The 17,489-nt window shown below is 41.3% G+C and overlaps 1 protein-coding gene across 1 annotated transcript in view; it reads right to left on the bottom strand.

The window, feature by feature from the left end:
• LOC139628480 (tyrosine-protein kinase CSK) overlaps positions 1–17,486 on the bottom strand; it is a 44,026-nt gene extending 26,540 nt beyond the window's left edge. Inside the window, exon 1 of the mRNA XM_071490177.1 lies at positions 17,307–17,486. The gene's annotated coding sequence lies outside the window, so the exon portion shown is untranslated. The remainder of the gene's footprint in view (positions 1–17,306) is intronic.
• Positions 17,487–17,489: the final 3 nt, after the last annotated feature.

Here is a 17,489-nt window from a genome sequence, read left to right as displayed (position 1 = left end):
ATCCTCACCTTTTTTTTTTTTTTTTTTTTTTTTTTTTTTTAAGCTCTAGTGCTCTTTTCACTGTCCTGCTGAAACTCTTTCCCGGAAAGACAGACGGACGCTGTTGTCTTAGCTGAGGCTGATTAGTGGTCTTTTAAACATTTACTTCACTAAAATGCTGGCCAGCATCAACCAGCAGCTGCACTAGAGGGATTAGATTTAAGTGCCTTGCTCAAGGGTATCTCACTGTTAATCGTTCAAGGAGGAGAGGAATGCAAGATTAATGACATTTCCCCAACACAGATTCATCAGATGGCTCAGAGATTTGAACTAACAACTTTCAAAGTACACTTCTACATAAACACTTGATTGGATTTACTGAATTAGATGTTTACTTGTCCTGCTATTTCTAACAAACAATACTAAGATATGATGGCTTGACACAGTCAAGTGACATTAAATACCTTCAAACAACATTAGGTTCACCTAATGGGTATGACGAAGACAAATGTTTAAATACATAATATTTAGTACAAAAATAAAGACTTCAAATTTAAGCAAACAAAAAAGGAAGGCTTTGTTATTAACATTAACTTTATGCAGGTCAAAAGTCTGCATTATACTCAAAGAGAAATGGTTTGAAGTGATGCAATGAAACAATTTACCAATGAGAAAGCATTAAAATTTGAAAATGACTGAAAACACCCTTTCGTTGCAGTAGAGCAGAAGAGTCATGTGCGTGTCTAATTTACAGCCGTCGTCCCCTATTTTCATCTAAGTGAATGAAAAATAGAGCGGTGTGACAGATATACCTCTCCCACCACAGTCAGACATACAGACAGAAAGGTGGGTAGACAGTCAGCCCTCCTGCCTCCTGCCTCTCTGACGTAACAAGTGACAGGCTCAGGCTTGCCGTTGATGACAGATTACAAAAGCAGAGAGGCAGGAAGTGGAAGAAAGAAAGGAAGAGGGAGAGAGAATCCCCCCACCACCCTCCTCTCAAGCTGTGGGAGGCTGCTGGACTGGAGAAAGCAGAGGGGAGGAAGGGTAGTGGTGACGGCTTATTGTTTAAGCTCTGTGTGCTGCGGTTCCAGTCTCAGCGCACACTCATCCAGCTCTGGCTATTTATATCCTCTCAATATCCATGCAGGCGGAGGCAGGCTGCAGTCGTTTTCATCATTGCATACATTATGGAGACTCTGCATAAAAGAGTCTGCCTACTGGGGGTGTGCCTGCTTGTACTACTTTTCTTACAGGATTTCCCCATTTATATTTGGATGATGATAGGTGCTGTTTCCAGGACTTGACACTGTCGTTTTGTATTTAAAGTAAGAATGCAAGCAAAATGCTAAAAATTATTCAATCAACTAAACAAAGGAGGCTTAGTGTAATCACATGTTTTAATGCAATGTTAGCGCTACCAAAATATATTAAAGGTGTAGTTCAGCAATTTATCACTGCTGTTTCATTAAGTTGGGGGCCTTGTTAGAGACACCTAGTATGGTGAAAATTAAAGCACCACAGACTGTCTCTAGTAGCGGTCAAGCTCCGAAACCACTGAATCCTACATTTCCCATGATGCAACTGAACAGCATCTCTCATGAGCTCTCATGATAATGACATCTTCAGGGTTACCTCCAGAGCCACAGAACACAATTTACATTACACCTGTTTTCCAAGGCTGAGCAGTACACTTGTGTTTATCAAACTGAACTTCATGTGTAAAATCTGTGGATTGCTCCTTTAAAAACTGAATTATTCAAGCTAATTTCAGTTAATTGCTCCCAATTAGTGAAACTAGCAATGCAGCGTAACATGGCCAACATGGGGCTACTCTCAAAGATTGAAGATGCAGTAGCAGAGTTGTTTCAGAATAAACTACACTTGCCATGTAGAAGATAAAAGAATGTCTCCCAGTACAACAATATGGCTCTTACATCAGACTGTGGATACAGCCAAATATGAGAATAGGAGAAGTTTATTGTTGGCTGAAGTCTCTTTAGGGGAAATGCTGACAAGATAAAAACAGCACTGACCTTATCCTTTAAGAGTTAAAACGGAAAAATAGCAGGGCAGCCTAATTAGCTTGTAGTTTACACAGAATTAGACCAGAGTGCCTTTAAAATGATTGGATACAAAGCTCATCATGTCTTTGTTGAGCATGTACTGGTGAGAGTCAACAAATTAACTGAGAAAATGATTCATTCTCAAAAGTACAGTAACAGCAGTGTTATGTGTGTGTGGGGGCAGTAGGCAGACTTGGTTCCATGTATCCTTCAGCTATTACAAGTGAGATGAAGAGGATATCTTCATGCTGATGGAGGCATGCATGTATGCATCTGTGTTAAAATGCAGAGTAGAACAGAAGAATACAATGACTGAGGACGACTGCGGCCTTAGTGCAAAATGATATGTGGAGGCAGACAGGAGTAGGAAGCTCCCAATGTGGTGACAGGAGGGTTGGGAATTGGAGGGGGTACAGGCTTAGAGCCGGAGAGTTGGGGATTCTGGGAGTCTCAGTGCTCTCCTGACAGGACATCTGCCTGGCTGCTGCACATGCACACACACTCTTCAGCTCTTGCTCATCCTGTCAATGTTACTGAACTCTCACTGACAGCATACACACAACCACAGAAGTACACACAAAATGCCCTCATCCTCCTAATATAAGCTGTCACTTGCATACATAAGCATACACATTCTCCAACCATAGCCTGATGTATACTGTCCCACACCTACTTAAGTAGATTCAAACACCCTAGGGGGCTGAGAGAGAATGAGTGAGGAGGAAAGGGGGAAGATGCCTGGCCCCTTTCATGGCCTCTCCTCCTCCTTTGATGGCAACACATGACAACTTCTCCATTCAGACCAGAGGAGGAGGCGAAGCACAGGGATGGAGACACAAAGAATGTCATTAGCAGCAGGCACGGGAGGGTGCTGGTACAATATGGCAGCGGCATAAGTGGTGACTGGATTTCCAAATCTATTTAATAAAAGAAGCATTCAGTGGCAGAAGCACTGACACCATGGAGAAAATTCTCCATGAAAAAAAGAGGGGGAGAAGAGATGTACATAGGGAGAAAGGGGGGGCAGGGGGGAGGAGGCTAAAGGCAAATTCCAAATTTCTAAGGACACCGCAATACTAGTTTTGCTCAAAATAGAGATTATAGAGATTACCTGAGCAGTGAGTAATCCCAAATTGAGAAAGAAATTGACTATGTGCAGATTCAGTGAGACACAGACAGACCAGGTTGTCCAAGAGAGAACACAAGGACAGACAGAAACAGAGATGTACTTTCTTATCAAACATGAAATGCAGTGCAGTCTGCAGTCAGGCTGTCATGTTTAACCAGTGTTTAGTCTTGTCAACCAGAACACGTTTAACTGCCGTAAAATAAAGTGGACTGAATGTAGCTGCCCTAATTTTCATTATTCTCTTGAAGCAATTTTATATTTGAGCTACATTTCAGGCCCAGCTGCATATATTTTCTGTTTCCTGTTACATAACATTTTCTAACCGCAAATTAATAAAGTACCATTTCACTGTATCACTCATGTAAGAAACATCGTGCTCCAAGGAAGCATATTTGAATCTGAATTAAGAGTTCACAGAGAGATGGAACGAAAAGGGGACAGAGAGATAGATACAGCTCAACACAGTGAGACAGAGACATGAGGGGGGTGTATAAAGAGAGATACAGATGATGAGAGAAAGTGAGAGAGAGAGAGAGAATGGAGAGGACAGAGATGACAAGAGCAAGGACATAAGCGAAAGAGGAGGAGTTAGGGGAGTGAAGAGGAGTGGGTGCAGTGGGTGGAGGATAGAGGCAGACATGAAAGTGTTGAAGACTGCCGGTTTCTTGGCGGAGGACTGTATCTGCTGGTCCTTAATATTAACAGCAGTCATCTGTCGGTTCCAATGCCAACCATGAATAATAGAAGCTCCACCCAGCTATGCCAGCTCCCTGAATTATTAATTCACAACCACAGACTTGCATTAGCACACAGTGTGGGGCACTCTCCACTGTGGGGTGCAGGCACAAATGCCTGCTTAGACTGAGCCACATGTGTGCACTCACATGCAGGAAGTAAAAAAAAAAAAAAATTGTGTGCACTCATACAGAATATGTGAACAGGCATTTAACACATGCAGATTCTTTCATACATATTCCCTCACTGACAGGAAGTGAAATTATTCTGCAATCTGAAACGTCTAGCAGCTTTTCCCCCTAAAAACCCCTATGGTGCAGAGCTGCTGATGCATTTTACATTTTGATCAACAACAAATGTGGTTTATTTAGGAAAAACACTGACACTCATGTCACCATCATGTCATATCACTGATTCAGAGTCAGTGATTAATAGTCACAGGTCTTTATATTTAGAAGGCCTGTTGCAGAAAGTGTTGATAAACGGATATAGAATACAAGAAGTATTTGGTTCCCCAAATTTAGATGAGATGAAAGTGATAAACAACTGTCTCAATATCGAGCAAAATTACTAGTTAATAATCATTACTGTTTCAGCCACAATTGTACAACCCTAGAGACAATGTTAACTAGGTCATTAGTGTCTTTTCATAGGCTAGGTTAAGAGATGTAGCCTAATTAGCTGAAAGGAGATCTGCTTGACACTGCTTTGATAGCATGTTACAAAATGTGTATAAATGGAGGTCTGAAGGCTGGGTGTGTGTCTGTCTGGATGTGTGTGAGTCAGAGACAAAACACTCAGGCATGTATTGTCACCTCTCTCCATATACAGTATGCGGGAATCTTAAGCCCTTATTAAATCACACCACATATACAATCAAAATTCACATGCAAGCACAATCATGTGGACACAGTCATCTGTGGCTCTTCTCACTAGCTCTGTTGCATTGAGCTCCTCACACACAAGTCAGATTCGCCTGCACTCCACACTTCTCTTGATCAAAGCAGAAAACATCTCTCCTTCCAGCAAATACAGCCTGCCAACCAGTATGTAGTGTCAGGCAGGAAAGCAAATCACAACATCAGCTGAAACAGAAAACAGAGTGAAAAGCCTGCAATCAACAAATGTGTGTAGACTAAAAAAAGAACATACTGCTACAATGAAGTATTCAAATGTGTGTGTGCTCCACAGAGACTGTTGTGAAGGTTGAAAAACTACATTTGGTCAGCACATCCAGAGCCCTATGTTCACCTGTAGATGAGGACACTGGGTGATAAGGTGATGGCAAGGTGTGGGTGAGAAATCTCAGGTAGACAGTGAGGCACACAGGAAACATCACAGAGGAGAATTTTTGCTAATGCAGAGCCAATGTTTGCAGAGGCAGCAACTGCAAATCTTGCCTGCGGAGAGCAGAGCTCAGGGACTTCTTCAGTAAATTCACAAAAGCCTCACACACACACACTGCGTGCAGTGATAACCCTGTTCACTCTCACAGCCCAGGAGTAGGTATACAGCCCTAGAGAAGCCTGTGCAGATAAAGCTAAACAGTAAGATCTTAAATTCATATTACAGTACAATTTCAGTATTGGCTAGTAGCAATATAGTCTATATATATATATACATACATATCTGTATGTTCCCTCTCCTTATTCACTTTGCCTAAATTTGCATGTTCACATGGAAGGTTTGCAATATTAATGGTCATTGCAGGGTGCAAGGGTTGCAGTGATGCTGCAATCACACCTGTACTTCAGTTTCTTTGCTTTGGTGCAAAGAAAATAAAATGTTGGATCAACTGAGTTAACACTGCCTTAGTGTTACTTTGGGACCCTGACAGGTTCTTTCCAATGGCAGATTCATGCTCAGGAAGGCAGAGACAAAATGGCAAATTAAAGCAAGGTTGCCCATGCCAGTTTATTTTATGATCTACTAATCTTGATTGATTAATCTTCATTTTTATATTTTGATTAGCCAATAAAATGTCAGAAAACTATGGATAAAGATAAAGATAAAACTGTGAAATCTTACATTTGAGAAGTTAGAACAAGACAAGCAACTATACGGTTTGGTATTTTGGTGTGATGAATGGCTTAATCAAATGATTATCAAAGTAATTGTTGATTTATTTTCTGTAATCAAATTATGGCCTTATTATTTCAGGGAGGGAACTGCAAGAGACACTATGGACACCCGAGCAAACAGCACAACAAAAGTTTTGCACAAGGACATAAACAAAATGGTGCATTATTACTGCAATAACATCATAGTAACAACATGAAGAGCATCCTACGCCAATCACAATACACAGTCCTCTGGTTACCTGACTGAGCTACATGGAGGAAGCATATTTGCTACCAACCATGTAAATAATCTACAACTTAACATTTATCCAAACTCTGGCCTTTACTTGAGGTTAACACTTAAAAACAAGTCAAAGAATATGCAGGGAGGTGTCCTCGTATCCTAAATGGTTGGCACATTCTTACGTTCCCCAGAGACTCAAGATGGAGCTTTGCAGAAACTTGAGACGTGTGGCTGTATGTTCCTCTGACGCTGACCCCACCGTGGTCTACTCAAAGGTTTGGACATTGACATGGATAGCAGATAATTCATGTGTGTGTTAGAGAGAGGCAGAGAAAGAGAAAGAGGGGCAAAGAAAGTGACCAAGTAATAGTATATGGGTCTGAATGGGTCTGAGTGACTGAACACGTGCATGCTTAAGTCAGAGCAGATAAGAGAACAGACTGAGACCTTGTGTGAAAGTGTGGATGTAATTATGAAAGAGTGAGACAAAATAAGCTGAAGTCAACTGGTTAGCACTGCACTATCAACTATAATCACAACAAACACTCAATAATCCCATTTTCTCAACTCAATGACACCTATTCTAGACTTATGATTAACTTTTAACAAATAAAACATTAACCTTCAAAGAGAAAGAGCAAAGCCATAAATGCCACATATTTACTGTTGTTATTGTTAAGGCTGTCACCTGCTAGATAAATTCATCATGAAATGGTATGAATTGAGAGGCACCGTGAGCTTAACAATTTCTACTGGAGAAACTTTTTATCAGGTGGCAAAACAATATTGATTCGTCAAAACCTGCACAAAGCAGAAGGTTAGAGTTGTTCTCATTCTGATACTAGCATTGGAAACACCTCCGATACTATCTAAAATACTGGAGTGGGAATCTGTGGGTATGTGAGTCTATGTATCGATCCGATACCACATAATGTACTGATAAGCTTCAATTAAAAGAACAGATAAAATAAATTCTTCTTCGCTTCAACAGTAGCCTACACAGAAAATTGTGCTGTGCAGCCATTGGCAACTACTGTAATAGAGCAGCGAAAAATAATTAATTTCTGGTAACTGGCATGGCTGAAGTCACTAATAAGCTGACCATGGTCCGGCTTCAGACCCAGACGCTGTCCGATCCAGAGCCGGGCCTATAACCTATAAATTATTGAGAATTAGTACATTTTGACATAGTGCTTCTGTTTAGTGGCAAAGTGGCAAAGCTTTTCTAGTCAGTGCTGGTTACGTGATGATACTCAGCCAATGATTGTGACAAGATGAGAGGCAGTCTCAGAAGTAAGTCGGAGAGCCTCAACATATGACAGCTTGCAGTAGGATGCTACAGTTTTGAATTCTTTCCATATGTAGTCATATATGAAAAGACCCAGAATGAGCACAGTAAGTAGACTACTTAATTACTATAAGCAAATTATATAAACAGCATTTGTTTAGGAATAACTCTCCCTTTTTGATGCATAGAGGAGGTTGATTACTGTAAACATGATCACTATAAGCAGTTTCTACTATAAAACAGAGAGTATTCATGCATTTGTTCATGTTTTACAATGAGCCATGCCATACAACAATGACAGCTATCATAACACATCCACACAGGGTTTGTAGTGTACAGCTAATGCAGCTCCTACATTATTTAACACACTAGTATGGGATTGGCACTCGGTATGGGCTGGTATCAGTATCAGTGTCTCTAAGGAAAAAATGGTATCAGAACATCTCTACAGGAGATAAAACGCAACAGTGTGTTTACATGCACATTAATATTTAACCTGGACAGAGTCTTTACTGGGATAAGGCATTTGCATGAAAAACCAGTAAATGGTTTATTCCATGGACCTGTTTGGATGGAGATTGTTTATTATTACCTGCTAAGTTAATAAGTGGTGTGTTAACTTTGAATCTTGCAATGCCAAGGAAACAGTACTTACACTTAATCAATCAACAATCCAAGGAGCACATAACATACTGGTTAATGTCCATGCATCTTTGCTAGTATATTAGTATACTATTTACTGGCTTATCCCTGTTAGTGCAACAGAGTGAATCACCACCTAATACAGAACAGAATATCCTGAATATGGCATTGATATCATCATCATCATCATCATCATCATCATCATCATCATCATCATCATCATCATCATCATCCTTTTTCAGGACGCTTGTTAAGTTAAAAAAGGGAAGAGACAGGAGAGTGAGTGACAATTAGGGAAAACCCCCTTAAGACTGCTGCTCACTATAGAGTTTCATTTTGACCAATGCTAATGTGAAACTGAGCACTGATGCCTTTTCTGTGGATTTTTTTAAAAACATTCAAAGTTAAGATAACCACCAGGTAACAAGTAATGCCTGGTATTAGATACTCACCAGACCATTTCAGTTCTGTATCATGTTATTTAGGCAAAGTTCCATACTACCTGGCTACAGTCGTCACTCTGGCCAGGCTAGAAAAGATCATAGCCATGTGGACATGCTGTATTAGGAAGTTTTAGTTATACTGAGTTTCCTTCATCAAATCACTACTAGCCAGGGAAACCTGGCCAGACTTCCACACTTTCCCACCACATGCCATGACCTCCAGGAGCCCTCACCAACAGGCAAGACCTGCTAATGCAGTAACAAACACGGAATCCCTAAACAGCCTCCCCCAGATGAACACTGCCTCTTGTGTTCATTTCACATCCAGCTGTTTGTGTTTCTAATAATGATATACCACTACAGCAGTTATTGTGCAGTCCCTGCTGATGTATACTTAACATCCAGATGCCACTGACGCGTCACATGTGGCGCAGGGCTACCAGGCAGACACCGACTAAAATGGACCCTAGGAAGAGTAGCTGTTGCACTGGTAACAGCTTATGTGGATCCAAATAAATAAATGATAGTCTTGATTCTCAGTGTCAGCATTTTCAACATTAAGTTGGTGATTGAAAGGTTTTGGGCCACATTTATGTGCTGATAACATTCTTATGCTGATTGAATTTCTGTGTACAACAAAATGTTCGAAGTTAAGACCTAGAGAGTTTCCCATCTGTCTATCTTTAAATACATCATTCTGTATCTGTTTATGCATTCATCTATCCAACAGCCTACCTCTCAGTAAGCCATGGGGTTAATCAGATGGTGTATCAGAAATATGCCTAGATGTAGGCCACAATCTACAATAAACATCTCTATGCAGACTGCACTGCAGTCACTGCAGATCTTCTTAATCTCTCATTTGAAAACATCAGGTAAAATGTTGCTTTTATTAAAACGATAGCCTGGGGGGAGTTCTGTACGCAGAACTGATCAAATACAATCTTCCTTAAAAAAGATATCCTGTATTAAAGTAGACCTAATTCAGGTCACTTTACTTCTCACCACTCTCTGTGACATCATTAAAGCAGACACATTTGCTGAACTGTATCTTTGAAGTCAATCTGATGACTCAATTGTACAAAAATTACTCTGGAGTGCACTGAACAGCAGATAAAAGAGGAAGCACTGGAGCCTCCCCGCTGAGACACAATTCATTGTCACCATCAACATCACTGCCGCCGTCGTCGTCGTCATCGTCATCATCATCATCACGAGAGATTCATTCTGCATTCTTCTTTAGACAGATACAATAATGGCCGTAGAGTTTCACATCTTTATAAATGGAGAAAAATACCATAAACTTGACACTGACTGCACTCCTTCCCCTTTCTTTCTCTGTATTGTCTGAAATATGAAGGACTCCAGTGATCCTGGACACAGGCTGATCAGACAGTGGAGGTAAGCAGGGAAAGCCACAACTATAAATGACAGGTTGGCACAGGTCTTTGGTACTTTCTACTTCCTGCTTGGCTGGGCAACTTGTGTCCGAAGTTCAGCTCAGATTGATAATGATATGTGCCCGACACAATGTGCATGTGACAGAGCACAGCTCTCCTCAAGGAACAGAACACTGGTGCTGTGGCATCACACTATACATAAGATATAGATAAAATTGTCTACATCGTGTAACCTACTGTACATACATACACACTTGTATACACTCATTGGGTACTTTATTAGGAACACCATACTAATACATTGTTCTCAAAACAGTCTCAGTTCTATGTGGCACTGATTCCACATGAAACTTTCCTTTGAGACTCTGCTCCATGTTGACATGATTGTATCACATCACTACTACAGATTTATCAGCTGCACATTCATGCTGCCTATCTCCTGTTCTACCACATCCCAAAGGTGTTCTAGTGGAATCAGATCTGAGTTGAAGTTCACTGAACTCATTGTCATGTTATGAAATCAGTTTAAGATGACTATTGCTTTGTAACATGGTGCATTATCATGTTGGAAGTAGCCATTACAAGATCGTAAATTCTGGTCATAAGGGGGTACATGGTCAACAGCAATACTCAGAGAGGCATTCAAACTATGATTGACTGGTATTAAAGGGGCCTTAAGTGTGCCAAGAAAACATTCCCCACACCATTACACCACTATCAGCCTGTTGTTACAATGCAGGTTGGGTCCATGGATTCATGCTGTTGATGCCTTGAGGCTAGACATGTTGTGCATTCTGTTCACCACAGTTGTAAAGAGTGGTTATTTGAGTTACCATAGCTTTTCTGTCAGTTCCAACCAGTCTGGCCATTATCCTCTGACCTCCCTCATTAACAAGGCGTTTCCATCTGCAGAACTACTGCTAACTGGATGTTTTTTGTTTTTTGAACATTCTGAGTGAACTCTAGAGACTGTTGTGCCTGAAAATCCCAGAATATAAGGTGTTTCAATTAAAGCCTTCTACTATGGCTTTTCTTTCTGTCTATTGTGCATTCTGGCAAGATAAAAGCAATTTAGACCAGAAATATCACAGGCAGCTTTACAAGCCAGATGACACAAAACAATATGGAAATCAGCCCAACATGACATGAGGCTGTGGTAGAGAACAGCCTTGGTTATCAGCATTATTTCACATAGAAAAATAACTAAGGCAACTATTTAGACAGTCAAAAGGAGATGCCAATGGTATCGCACAGATCATTGTCACTGATTGGTCACCATTATAGATTTCCTCTACTGTAAATAATCAACCAGCAAATCCAGCAAACCAGATAGAAGTTATTAATCATCTTAACACCTCTGTGTTGATAGCATTAGATTAGCATTATAAAATGAAACACTCCCTATCAATGTCCTGTCACTTTTTTTTTTTTTTTTTTTTACTACATTGTTCTTATTTAACTCTACCATACTGCACTTCTGTAGACTGTGCGATGAAAACAACATATGGCAGACTAATTGTTTATTTTTCCTCACTAAGCCTGATAGAATTATCTTATTTTGTAAGGTGGCGAATCTGGCTGTGCAGGACACACAGAACAGTGTCCTATAGTGCATATATTTACAGGTCTGTCTGTATTGTGTACATTCATGCAGGAGGCGGCTGCTGGTTTCAAAGCCAGTATTACACCAGCAGTGAGACAGATGCTCCCGACATCAGCTCTTCTACATGGATCCACTCAAAGAATAAATGTCCGGCTGTTTCCCTCAACTGAAATCTTTCCTTCTGCTCATTATTTCAAGTCAGCTCTCACACAACCCTAAAACGCAGGCTGATGTCATCCAGCTCATCTGTCAGTTAAATAAGAAACCATTGTGTTGTGCTGGTTTGCACAGTGGGGTAGCTCTGCTGGGTATAGAAGCAGGGTGGTAAGTGAAGGACGAGCAGGGGCCTATAAGCCATATTAAAGCCGGTGACTTGGCAGTTTTGGTTGATTTATGTCATGGACCTGAGGAATTCTTCACTATCCCATATCCAAATGATCACCTCAGGTAGAAAATCGTTATGTGGTTAATAAAACATTTAAGCTGCAGGTTACAGGAACTGATAGGGGTCATCTGGCTGTCATCTGACAGGTCAGGCTCCATTTATATCATAAACTCTTAAATGTAGGAAGAAAGCTGCCACTCTATTCTTTAAAGATATTTAAGGAAAAAACAGTTTGTAGACATTTGCATAATGTATATAATGCATTTGCAATATGTTAAAAATATTTTTACATTATGCATGGTAGAGAGATGATTGAATGCCACCACAGTAGCAACACACACAGACAGTGCAAAAGAGAAAAATAAACAATGAGAAACTAATTTGTCCAAAGTGGTTTGTTCTAGATGTGCTAAAAGTTTGGATTATCAATATCCTTGTGTGAAGTGCTTCCCAGTGGGGAATCTTTGGAGGCGGTGGGTGTAGTGAAAGACCAGGAATGTGTCAGGCCTCCGGCTATGCTCATTGCCTACATTGTGCAGCTAGCCAGCAGGCGTGGCAGTAGAAGCCTCCCGGCCTTCAAGGAGCTGCCTGACTGACCAGCCGCTGCCCAGATGGAGAGGCCTCCGCTGAATTTGCACACAAGATGGCAGCCACAATACCACTATTCTACTAGGAAGCATGATCACCAGGAGGGAGGGTATGAGGGGGGTTGTCACGATCACAGCTTTCAGCAGGTGCTGAACAGATAAGAAGAAATACTGTGAGTGACACTGTAAGAAGAAAAAAAATTAAGACCAAATAGCTGATGTTTCTGGTCAATGCAGTTAAAGTGGAGGGGGGGACACACGACTCAAAAGAGGCAAGCACCAAATGTGTTTGTGAAATAGTAAAATATTGTCAAGTTATATCACACAGTTAGCAGTTAGAGCTGAAACAATTAGTGACTTAATAGATTAGTCAACTGACAAAAACTTAAGCTGCAGCAATTTTGAAAATGGATTAATCATTTAAGTCCTTTTTTTTTTTTTTTTTTTTTTACATATTTTCTGTTTTTTTTTTTTAGTCCTTTATGATGGTAAAGTGAATATCTGGTTTTTGAACAGGTAGTAGAACAGGTAGACGTCAAGTTAGGCTTTGGGAAATTGTGACTGACAATTTTCATTTATTTCTGACATTTCTAACTAATGGATTAATCAAGACAGTAATTGGCAGATTAATTAATAATTAAACTAATCATTAGTCAAGTTGCATGTGTGATACACAGTATTGCTGTGTCTCAAATCGGATACTTCAGTCAGTACACTCGCATTTAGTACAATGTGTACACAGTGTACTCGGTGGTGTAGTGCGTGACGTCCGACGAGGAAGTGTTGTCTCCGATCTAACACTGCTGTTGTGCACTCATCAGAAACGACGATTGTAATGTGACCGTGATTCTGTCTTCTGCCAAAATATCTCCCAGCTTCTTTGACGTAAAAATGACCGGTTTACTTTCTGTGTGTGGCCTGTGTCATGTGACATGAATATTATGCCATTTTCACAAGTTTGAAAATACCCTGATGGTCCCTCCCTTTCCTTTCTTCGTAGCCAAGATGGTGACCATCTAAGGTGAGAGGTGTGCAGCATTTCATACTCAGATTTTCTGACTGTTTTAAGTTCATCATCCAGGTGCTTAGAGTGCACTGCATGTTGCAGTAACTTCAATGTGAATGCACTTACACACTCAAAATAGCAAGTGTGAGTATTGTAGTATGCGAAGACACAGCATATGTGTCCTTCCTTCACAATACTAGCAATAATCTGATTAGAGTATGATGAGCAGCAAGACAGTGGTTTCCTTAACAGAAACCAGCCAGAATCGTGTCTGGTAGCCTATACAGAAAACACACAAACAAAGCTTTGATCACTTATCAGCGAAGAGACAATGAGACTGTTGTATGCCTCACAAACAAGTGTGTACAGTACTATTGAATGATGCACCTGTTCTGTCTCTGCGCATGTTTAAAAAGAGGAAGCAGTGCAGGTGCAGTGCAGATCTAATGCCAGTTTCACTTTCTATCATCATTCCTAAATAAGCGGACCATGGCACTGCTTGCCACTTTGCATCTTGCAATGTCTACAATAAACATGCATAACTCATTCAACATTATCAGACACAGTAAAATACACTACACTGTGCACTTTGTGTGTTTGGGTATAAAGTCGAGCACAGCAAAAACCAAGTGTACTAAACCTACTATCCCAGGCTGCTGAAGTGCAGACAACCATGAGTAAATGGTGTTGAATGCATCTATGCAGAGTGATACAGCCTACTGTGCAGAGTAAGTCTCGCACCATCTGTGATGTCCTGTTGCTCATGAGTGTCAGTATACTGTTAAGCTCTGCACCAAAGTCACCACGATAAATCCCTCCTCTGGTATTGCACTTGCTGATGAAAGAGACACTGGATGTTGGAGAAAAGAGGCTGGAGGAGAAGAACTAACTAAACGCGGTCATTGTGTTGAGGTCAGCAGGGCCTTGGACAGGCTTCAAATGTGCAATGAGATGGTCAGTGTACAGACAGAGAAGCCATTACTTCCCAGCTGAGCACATAAGCCAAGCTCAGAGCTTTACAAGACAGTAACGGAGCTCAGCTCCTAGCCACTACAAGGATCAACCAGAGTGATTTTTTTTCCTTCTTCCTCATAACTCATAACCAAAAAGAGAGCCGACATGTAACTAAGCCTCCAGACTTGTCCTGTCACCTCTAGTCCTCGTCAAGGTGCAGCTCCATTAGACGACTACTATCGAGCCATCAGTCAGTCAGTGAGACAGGGGAGAGAGCTATTGACAAACAGAAGACAGGTGATAGAAAGAACTTGGTTGAAGGTTTAATCTGCGAGTCCTCTGCCACCTTACTCGATGGGTCTGACTTCACAGATGGAGCTGGAGCTGTACAGTCTCACTACTCAGACCAGGGATGAGTCACGCTGCGTTTAGAGGACTGGTACAGTGTGCTAAAATAAAACATGGTGTGCAATTATTTATCACACAGAAATGACATGATATCTTACACTGAGAGAAAAGGCATTAATTGCAACCACTCAGCACAGAACTCAAGCCACTCTGTTGGACATCCTTGCACACCGGCAGCAGGTTAGCCCCGACAGACGCAGCATATGGATTCCTAACATGTTGCAGTCTGGTTCACCAGATTCCTCTGGGGATAACGGGTGCCAAGCCCTCACACCCCAACCTCGCTCCAACCAGTCTTTGTAACAGATTTCTCTAATGGAAAACCCAAAGCTACCATGCTGCTTCATCAGCACTCAGCACAGCAGTTAAGACAGGTTGGCTGCAAAAAAAGATAACAACTATGTGGTAGCAAAGAAATAAACAACAGACACCAACTGTCATTGCGTTTTTTTTAAATCGCAAATTAGGACACATTTTTGAAACACTGAAATTGCAAACTAGTTGCAATTCTGAAGACCAATTTGTGTAAGTGAAACCTAGCGGCAAACCAGCAAACTGTGCAAAATAATTATATATCATATCAGAGTATCCTATTGCCAATGTCTCCATCCAGATTATAATGCAAAAATCCAATTGATGGTCACCCTCAAACTGAGTGTAGCAATCAGTTATCAAAATAGGTAACAAGATCTAAACGGCTGATATTTTAAATTTTAAGCAGTAACGTTAGATAACAAGCATAGCCACGGAGATAATACGCTAATTGGAAGATTTGTTCCCTCAAAACAACCCACAAGTAAGATTGAAAGTGATTAGGTGCTGTGTAACGTAACAATACAGTACAGACACTAAATCGCTCTTGTCAGTCGTGCCACAGCTTGCAAAGGTATGTACATTTCAACATTTCAGTCAGACTTTTACCTTCAAGCTCTGACTTGGGAACTAACAAACAAGGCCAAAGGTGCTGGGAAAACAGGGTGAATGATGATCTGATTCATCAGATACCAACAACACTTAGCAACAGCACACCTATTGTTAGCGTATTTCATGTTCCTTAACCTGAAAACCTCAGTGTTTACAAGCATCCATCCCACTCAAGTGTCCTTGAGCAAAACACTGGAGCTCTAACATCTCCAGGATGGTGTTGTGTAGCTTAACCGACCTCTGACCTTACCATGGAGCAGTGTGAGAGAAAAAACAATTCGCCTGTCTGATAAACACAGTTTCATCACAACAGTGTTTTTACATTTATCTCATGTTATTGTCATCAATAGGACATATCTTGTGTAGCATTGTTCCTTCTATTAAACAGTAATCACCTAAAACCAAGACCAAAGAATGTAATAATTGACACATTAAAACAATATCAGTGGAAAGATACTGATCAGTGTTTCCTCAAGCCAAGGGGCTGAACCTCTGCCTCAGCCCTGTGTTCTAGTGCAGCGCGGAGGTGGCTAAAATTACTAGGTCCATTATCGGACAGGATCATTCTTTCCTGCTTTTTGTCCCCAGTACCAAGCAAAATACTTTTGTGCGACATAATTTTTATGTCAAACCAAAGTAAGTGTTGGCACTGTGGTGTGACATAAAAAGCGGTTATTGTCAAACGACACACTAACCGACACACTAGCCTCTACAGTCTATTCCAGGACAGTTTACAAAAATCCAAAACGGCGCATCCGCCTGTAACCCAGTGCTGTCTGGTTCCCTGTTTTATAGACTTCCAGCTTCGTCTCTGCGCCCCCCTACAGTACTGGGCTACAGTGTGCCAGAAAAGACTTAAGGAAGACAAAGAGGCGGAGTCAAAGTAAAAGGTTAAAGACCACAAGGCGTTAGCCGCGACCAAGGTGTCCGACTATGGAAACAGAGGAGAGGAAGGGGGGGTGACTTGGAGGTTTCGGGCACAGCCGCAAAATCGCCCATAACAAGAACATCATAGCTCACATAAACGAACCACACAACAGTCGCTTAACAGTTGCCCTGTTTCGTTGGTGTGTGTGCTGTTATGCTGTCAAACCCAGTGAATGTGTTAGGGAGTAAACCGGGGGGATAAAATCTGTTCAGATTTAGCATAAATAGTGTCCGATAATGGATGTTGTGACGTTACACTGTACGTTAACTAGCAGCTAACGCTAACGCTCTCAAACAGCGTTACCGTTAGCTCTGTACACTGAAAACCGTTTGCCTTAACGTAACATTTTAAAGCCGCTGGTGAATGCAAAGTAAACCCGACATACGAGCAGCATATTCAGCCCCACAGTGACATCCCCCTCCCTGTTCCCTCTCCTGAAGCCTCCAATGCTAAAACGTTGCAGCGGCAGCAGCGGCAGCGACAACACAACGAAGACAAAACAGTGACTGCGCTGGGGCAACTCACCCAAAAGATACCACTGTGGTGTCGACCAGATGTTGCTGTAAATTAGCGGCGAAGGCCCATTAGGGTGACTCCTGCGGTTGGGGGGCATCCAGTTTTTGCAGCGAGATCAGACAATCCCAAACGTGGCTTTGCTTTGACGGTTGTCCGTACTCCTGTCTGCCTGTGTGCGTACGCTTACGCGTG

Source organism: Trachinotus anak, unplaced genomic scaffold (genome assembly GCF_046630095.1).
Source record: "Trachinotus anak isolate AG129_WGS33_773 ecotype Australia unplaced genomic scaffold, CSIRO_AGI_Tana_v1 ptg000011l, whole genome shotgun sequence".
NCBI lineage: Eukaryota > Metazoa > Chordata > Actinopteri > Carangiformes > Carangidae > Trachinotus > Trachinotus anak.
Note: the sequence above shows the minus strand (reverse complement) of the source record. Positions and strands in the feature narration are given on the sequence as shown.